Here is an 8,385-nt window from a genome sequence, read left to right as displayed (position 1 = left end):
TTCACTCCATATGTGTGATGATAGAGCGTGCACTGTATCGTAACTGGCTTCAACACTGGGTTCTCAAAGTTGATTCCTCCTGTTCCATGTAGCATTGTTATTCTTTCTATTGTTTTATGGTTTTTGATTTTATGGCTGAGCTATAATTTATTCTTGAGTTCACTTTTTATCCAATTATTTTGGCTCATGTAAAACTGGGCAAACACCCTTTATTCCAGTTCTTTCTGAGATACACTTTGTATATATTTCCTCTCGTTTAAATATTTTTTTCTAAATTTCCAGGCATGAACCTAAACTTTAGGACTGTGACAGATTCGCATAGAAGGGGACTGTAGGGAGTAAAAAAAAAAATGAAGATAGAGCTGCTGAAGATAAGAAAACACAATAAACAAACTAAAAATGCAAAAGAAGAATTGAAATAGACATTCGAACACACAGGTAAGTAAGAAAAGAGGCTGAGAAGTATCTAGGAAGGGAACAGTAGCTATAAATTAAGCACCTTCAGCTACTATAACTTTATTTTTAATATAAAAACCCAAGAGACAATAAAGTCATGTCTATAGTTTTAAGAAAAACAAATCGGTGTGAAATAATTCTATACCCAGGTTTTAGTGATTTATGTTCAAAAGCAACAGACAGACTCTCTCAGATTTGCAAGGGCTTAGGAAGTATGTCATTCTATATACAATTAAAATAATTCCTCAAAAAGACTCTTTGTTGCTGGGTGACTAATCAGAATACATAATCCAGGACTGGGGAAGTTGTAATGGAAAAACTCAGTTTGAAAAATCAATTAGCAAACTATATATGTAACACTAAATGGTTAGTACATCTATTAGTCAAAGAAAAAATTTCCCTGAATAATGCTTGAAAACATACACAATATAAAATACAAAAATTAAAATAATTCCTCACATTAAAAATTTTTTTATGTTTATTTTTGAGAGAGAGAGAGAGAGAGAGAGAGACAGAGCATGAGCAGGTGAGGGGCAGAGAAAGAAAGGAAGACACAGACTCTCAGGCAGCCTCGGGCTCTGAGCTGTCAGCACAGAGCCCGACACGGGTCTTGAATTCATGACCCCAAGATCATGACCTGAGTCGAAGTTGACAGAGCCACCCAGGCACCCCAATAATCCCTCACAATTAAAACCATGAATTAGGAGTGCCTAGGTGGCTCAGTCAGTTGAGCGTCCAGCTTTGGCTCAGGTCATGATCTCACAGTTTGTGGGTTCGAGTCCCGCGTCAGGCTCTGTGCTGACAGCTAGCTCAGAGCCTGGAGTCTGCTTCTGATTCTGTGTTACCCTCTCTCTCTGACCCTCCCCTGCTCACACTGTCTCTCTCTGTCTCTCAAAAATAAGTAAAAAACATTAAAAATAAAAAAATAAAACCATGAATTATATCATTGGGAAATTGATAGGGAAGGATGGGCGAAATAAAATAATAAGAAATAATACCTTCCATGTGTATAAGGAAGGATTCAAGAGATATTTCATTTGGATGTTCATTTGGATGTGACTAGTCAGAGAAATATCTTTTCAAATGTATATGTCGATAATGATCATGTGTAGAATAAATCACAGCATAACTATTTGAAATGATCTGGTTAAAACAGTAAATACAGTGCAAAGAACAAAAGGTCTAAGCAAAGGAAAATGTGAACAGACATATAAGTATAAGATAATATGGCTTAACAAAGATAAGTAAATGTTTAATTTCTGAAAACAAGTTTAAATGAAGTTCACGTTCTATTAAAGACAGAGTCTCATATTTACATAATAAACAAATCTGCAAGGTGTATACAGAGAGACATAGAAAGGCTAGTGTTACTCTGGTTTAGTATTACGTCTTGTGCTCTAGCCAATGCAAGGGGACAGGAAAAGGATGCAGAGGATTTTGCTAACTGAAAACACAACAGGACCAATTGAAAAGTAGGACCAACAAGATAGTCATTAGATGGGCTAGTTCCAAATTACCTGTAGCAGAGGGTCTCTTAACTAATCTTCACGAATTGCTGGGTCAGATTAACCAATGCTCCTCATTCCCTCTATTCAATATACTAGATGATGCCCGTGATATCCTGAACACAAGAGACCTGTAGCTATTCTTCTATGTCTGAGCAGTCCTACACCCACCCATTGACTTGTATGCCTGTAAGTCGGTCAGATGTCTCCCAACCTATTGGTATTATTTGTATTCATTTTGTAATTATGTAATTGTATTAAGTATTACAAGATGTGGCAGGATGGTATGTGGCTATAAATTATGAAAATTAACAATTGAGTGATTAAGGAATACCTGATCATTACAGGTTGCTGAAAAATTTTGTGTGATATGGTGTGAGCCAGACCACAATAAAAGACTGGGAAGGAAAATGATACAAGTTTCAAAAAATCAATATTCATATTTGCCATAGATCTAAATGCTCCATTGTTACAAAAGCTAAAAGTGGAATTAACATCCTGAGAAGAAAGGCTTTGATTTCAGGTGATACAAACTCACAGCCCTCAGCTCTATGTCCAAACGTTGATGAATAAATGCCCCTTTGAATATTTTAAGTTAAAGTAAAATGATTAGGGTAAGTACATACTTCATGCTTTGGATTTAGGGCTTTCTGTTTCTTATCAATGTTAGTTAGAAAGGGCCTTTCCCAGAATGCCTGGGTGGCTCAGTCAGTTAAGCATTGGGCTCTTGGTTTAGGTTCAGGTCATGATCTCACGTTTTGTGAGTTTTAGTCCCATGTCATGCTCTGCACTGATAGTGCAGAGTCTGCTCAGGAGTCTCTATTTCTGCCCCTCCCCTGCTCTCTGTCTCTTTCTCAAAAATAAATAAATATAAAAAATTTTAAAAAGAAAGTGCTTTCCCCACAAACAACCACTTAATGAATGAGAGAATAATACATACACGCCAGTGAATAAACTCAAGAAGTAACAAGTAGGAACTATTTGAAGAAAATTGTTAAGTTTTGTGCATACATGCCTGGATGGAAAACCCAATATTTTAGTGTTCATTGGCTCTGACGTAATGTGGGATTGCTATGCAATTTGTATCAAAATCATAGAAGAATAAACAGGTGGAAAGCAAGAGAATAAAAAAAAAAAAGAGTGCCACAACAGGCCAAAGTTTCCATCACAAGATGTTAAAATAGGTCAGAAATAATCATATGTTATAAAATAAATCCTATGTTGTACCATAAATCAAAATGGTATCCGTAGAGCACCAGAGGTCCAGCACACTAGGACAGAAAGAATCATTAATCATATGGAGCTAATAGTTCCATAGTATTCATTGGGTCAGGCATTAATTTACACAATTTACATTTCTTAACTGATATCACAATGGTCCTCTATAAAGAGGCTCTTATACCTGCTGTACGGATGAGAAAATTGAGGCACAGAGAGGTTGAGTAACTTGCCCAAAGTTGTCACACAGCTAGCACGTGTTGCAACGGGAATTGTTAGCTCCAGGGTCTCTTGTCTTAATCACTGTGTTATATTGCTTCTACCTATATGTGCATCAGTTTTATTATCTGCAAAATGGATCTGAAAATACATGTATCTACTTCCCAGTTTGTGGTAAGGCTCAAAGGAATTATTTTCTAAAAAAATTTAGAATAGTCCAGGCAGAGAGTGTACATTCAATGGATACAAACTGTCATCACTATTTCAAATTAATTCGAGAGGATCAGTTTCCAAATATGGACTCAGGACAATGGGCTAATCATTTAAAAAATCAACTACCTAACACATTACATATAACAATTTATTTATGATGGATTTAAGATTCAAATATTTTAAAAAGAGGAAGAAAACTACAAGATAGTGAAGATGAATATTTTTTAGACCAAAGAGTACAGAGGATTTGCAAGCAAATGAGCAGAATCTATTTTAAAAACGTTGATATTTTGACAGAATAAAAATTTAAAAGATCTGCGGGTCAAAAATAAAATAAGCAAATTAAATAGAAGGTGAAATTTTATATAATCCATCAAAAATAAACCCACCATTAGAAAAACAAATAGAGGATCTGAACAGGCAATTCAAAAAAGAAATATGCAAACAGAAACAAATATATGCAAATTCAATTTCATTAATATTTAAATAACTATATAATGAAACAAAATCAGATACTATTTTCTGCTTATAAGATGACAGTAGTGTAAAAAAAGATAATCCCTGCTGTTATTAAAGTTGCAAGGATGGACATACCTTTGACTATTGCTAGTGGAAGTAGAAGGTTCTAGAAAAATTTCTGAAGTCCAATCTGTTGATATGTTAAGAGACTTGAGTAAATGCATACACTTTGCTTCTGCAATATCATTTTAAAGAACTTATTCTTATAAACTAACCGTGAGTCTGTGCATAAAATTATTACAGTTTTCTGTATAATAGTAAAAAACTGTCAACCAAAATATCATTAATAAGAAAATGCTTAAATTAATTGTGGTCTATCCCTGTGATAGAGCAAGGAATCATTTAAAAATGATGTTGCAGACTATTAACAGTAGCCAAAGTATGGAGAGAGCCCAAATGTCCATTGATGGAAGAATGGATAAAGAAGATGTGGTATATAAAAAATAGAATATTACTCAGTGATCAAACAGAGTGAAACTTGCCATTTGTGACAACGTGGATGGAACTACAATGTATTATGCTAAGCAAAATAAGTCAGAGAAAGAAAAGTATCATATGATTTCACTCATAGTTGGGATTTAAGATACAAAACAGATGAACATAAGGGAAGGGAAGCAAAAATAATACAAAACAGACAGGGAGACAAATCATAAGAGACTCGTAAATACAGAGAACAAATAGAGGGCTGCTGGAGGGGAGATTGGTGGGGAGATGGGCCAAATGGGTGATGGGCATTAAGGAGGGCACTTGCTGGGATGAGCACTGGGTGTTATATGAAAGAGATGAATCACTAAATTCTATTCCTGAAAAAAAGAGATGATGTTGCAGAAAAATATTTAATAAGATAAAGAGGGCTCATAAAGAAGTAGATTATAAAAAAGTATTACATCATGATTCTATTTTAAAAATACTTATATCTGCTCATAAATTAAAAGAACATTTTTCAAAATATTAATAATGGATATTGATGGAGTGGGGTTGAGAAATCTTTGTCTTTATGAGTTATGCTTCTCTGTATTTATAAATTTTATAATGAACATACACAATATGGCAATCATATAGCAGATTAAAATTTTTCCTCTCTGCATTGGTATTTCAACATAGTGTTGGGAAGGAAGGCTGGTAGAATGTCACTCACATAGATTTTTGTAGTGAGTGAGATCTGGTTTTGAAATCTAGTTCCCTTATATTTGCTAATTTCATTTTTACGTTAATTATGTTACTTGGTAAGCCTTGGTTCTCTAATGTGTGATTGCAGAAGTGACTATGGAGCCCAATAGGTAATAATTTATGAAGATTAAATATTTCAAAAAATAATGTATCTGGGGCATAGCAAGTGTCCTATTACCCTCCCCTCTCGTTTCTCCTGGTGGTGAGTTTCCTTTGGATATTTACCCTTGGGTTCTTGTTTCTTCCAGAGTGGATAGTGAGGTTCCTCTAGAGCTGAATCTTTCCAGACCTTACAGTTGCTCTCCTAAATCTTGAATAATAAGAAAAGTAACAAAGAAAATAAGGAAGAATGAAACAAAGTGGAAGTAAGAGTTCAGTAAAACAATTATAATTATGTATAGTGAAAACCACATCTGTATTTAAGAAAACATTTCAAACTGATTCTAGCTGACTAAGACATGGACATTGAATGAGCAGCATTGTCTCTAATGAAAGCATGCAAGATTTGGTGCAAGACATAATTTGGGGACAAAGTAAGACATATACTGTTGGAGCCTGATGTCTGCCAGGACAACCACTATAAAGTGATTCCAAGGAAAAACTCGCACACATATCCAAGGTGGGTCTACACAGCCTACTGCAAAACCAAATACATCAGAGTTCTTGTTTACAAATTAGGGGTTTCCAAATCTTCAGGGTTCATTTTCAAAGGTTTTTCACTCTACTGTTCTCAAAGAACCTCCCAACCCTGTTATTATCACTACGTGCGAATTTGCTGGATTTCCAGCCACTTGTATTCCTTCCCTGGGGAGTTCATGCTTAAAGCACTCAACTCTGGTACTGCCCGTCTGATAAACATTTCAATCAGGGCTATATTTAAGCTATATTTCAGGGCAAGAATGTCTGTCTTGTTCATCAGTACATTCCTATGGCCATTGATTGGATTTGAACTAAATTGAATTATTTTGTAGTTAAGTTTCATGCCCTTTAAACTTCCTTTCAAAGCCAACGTTGATAACAGCCCAGTTATCCTGCAATTCCTTCAGCTCCACATAGACTGGGACTTCCTCAATCCAATGGTTATTTTGCTTATATTTGTCTGCTAGAGGGCATAAAGCAGGGCCCAGGTGGGATAGATTCAGTTGGTGAGTAGGGGGGAAGCACTGATGTACGTGTTGAACCAGTTAGTTTGAGAATGTTGGGAAACTCAGATAGCAATTATTCCCCAATGGCCAATGAAGCGGCATTACAATTTGCAATGTATTGCATACAGGCAAGTCATAAACAGTGCATATGTAACACCAAAACACTTTAGAAAATGTTGGGGAACCATGAAACCACAGCAAGGTCCTGTCATAGGTCAAATGTGTGCTCTTTTATAAAACATACAGGGGCGCTTGGGTGGTTCAGTCAGTTGAGCATCTGACTTTGGCTCAGATCATGGTCTCCTGGTTTGTGAGTTTGAGCCCCATGTTGGGCTCTGTGCTGACAGCTCAGAGCCTGGATCCTGCTTCAGATTCTGTGTCTCCCTCTTTCTCTGTCCCTCCCCGGCTCGCACTCGCTCTCGCTCTCTCTCTCTCTCTCTCTCTCTCAAAAATAAAGAAACATTTAAAAAATATATACAGAATGTTGAATCCTTATATCTGGGAACTGTAAGGGGACTCAAGAGGCATTAGTTCTATCCTCTTGTATCCTACATGCAAAAACTGAGGTCCACCAACATCAAGCCTTGTCCAAAGGCATGTGGCTGGTTATGGGCATACCTGGGGCCAGAATCCACATTTGATGTATTAGTTAGCAGAGAGTAGAGTCTATGTATATCACTGTATCTCACTTTTCACCCATATCAAAGGCTACGTAACTTACCTAGAGATTGCAAACATCTAGGCAAAAAAGGATACTTAAAATGACTTTGGTAGTGCTGCTAGAAAACATGCCCAGACTCAGCACACAGGTAAGGGAAGCCACGTCTTTTGCCAAAATTTTAAGAGCTCTTTAGTACATCTCCTGCACCTAAACTATTTCCCCCAATGGCGACCTCCATGCCATTGCCAAGTTAATTATTCTTTTAGGAGATATTTGATCTTCCCACAAGAGTGTGAGTTCTGGATCTGCCATTGACTAGTTTTTGAATCACGGACAAAGTTACTTCACCTCTCTGAATCTCAAATTTCTAGCTCCGAAGAGTAACACCATAGTTACCTTACAGAGCCATTATGAGGATTAACAGTAGCGTGCATTAAGTGTTCTGCCTGACTTCTAGAAGTTATTCCTTTCCATTCTCCTTATTGCTCTCCCCCCTGCACCACCAACCCTACAGCTCTACTGAACACATTCAGGTCCATTCTGTGGTCTTTCTCTGGAGACTTCACAAAGATCTGTTACAGCTGCCTTGAATGAGACTGTTTCTTCCCACTCTCTAGCGACATTCCCCTCCTCTTTCAGAGCTCAGTTCAGGTGACATCTTCTGCAGAAAACTTTCTCTGATTCTCATTTTCCCCCAGCTCTAGAGATAGGCTCTCCTTCTGTGAACTTCCAGAAAGCCTTCTCTTCATCTCAACTCTAAAGTCCTGGTACCCTACCCATAAATCAATGAAGCAAACATTTATTGAATGTCTGCTATGAAATCAAGTCTTGGGCTCAGCTATGTAGAGGGATCTTAGATGATTATGACATAATTGACAAATTCAGCCTTAGAAGGAAATAAAACACCTAAGAAGAGAATTTAAACATCTCCTGAGGAACTAATTTTTAAGCTGCGTTCCTTCGAACATGAGCTCTTCGCGATACTTCAGAAATGAGTTTTTATGATGACGCTGACAACATTCACTCTCTTCCTCAATATTCACGATGTTTATTAGCACAATAAAGTCCTGCAAGGTCCTATTGTAAAGCAAATAGCTTAATTTTACCTGAAAAATTTCCAGCTATTTTCACCATGGAATACTTTCGTTTTCACACAGCACCAATTAGATCGCTTATGATTTAATAATGCTATTTGAAAAAAGGAGTTTTGTGCTATACTCTTTAGCAGGGTCCCAGGGAGGAAGTAGTGAAAGAAAAGACCAAAGACGTGTTTCATTCT

Source organism: Suricata suricatta, chromosome 11, assembly GCF_006229205.1.
Source record: "Suricata suricatta isolate VVHF042 chromosome 11, meerkat_22Aug2017_6uvM2_HiC, whole genome shotgun sequence".
In the NCBI taxonomy this organism is placed as follows: domain Eukaryota; kingdom Metazoa; phylum Chordata; class Mammalia; order Carnivora; family Herpestidae; genus Suricata; species Suricata suricatta.
This window is presented reverse-complemented; position numbering follows the sequence as displayed.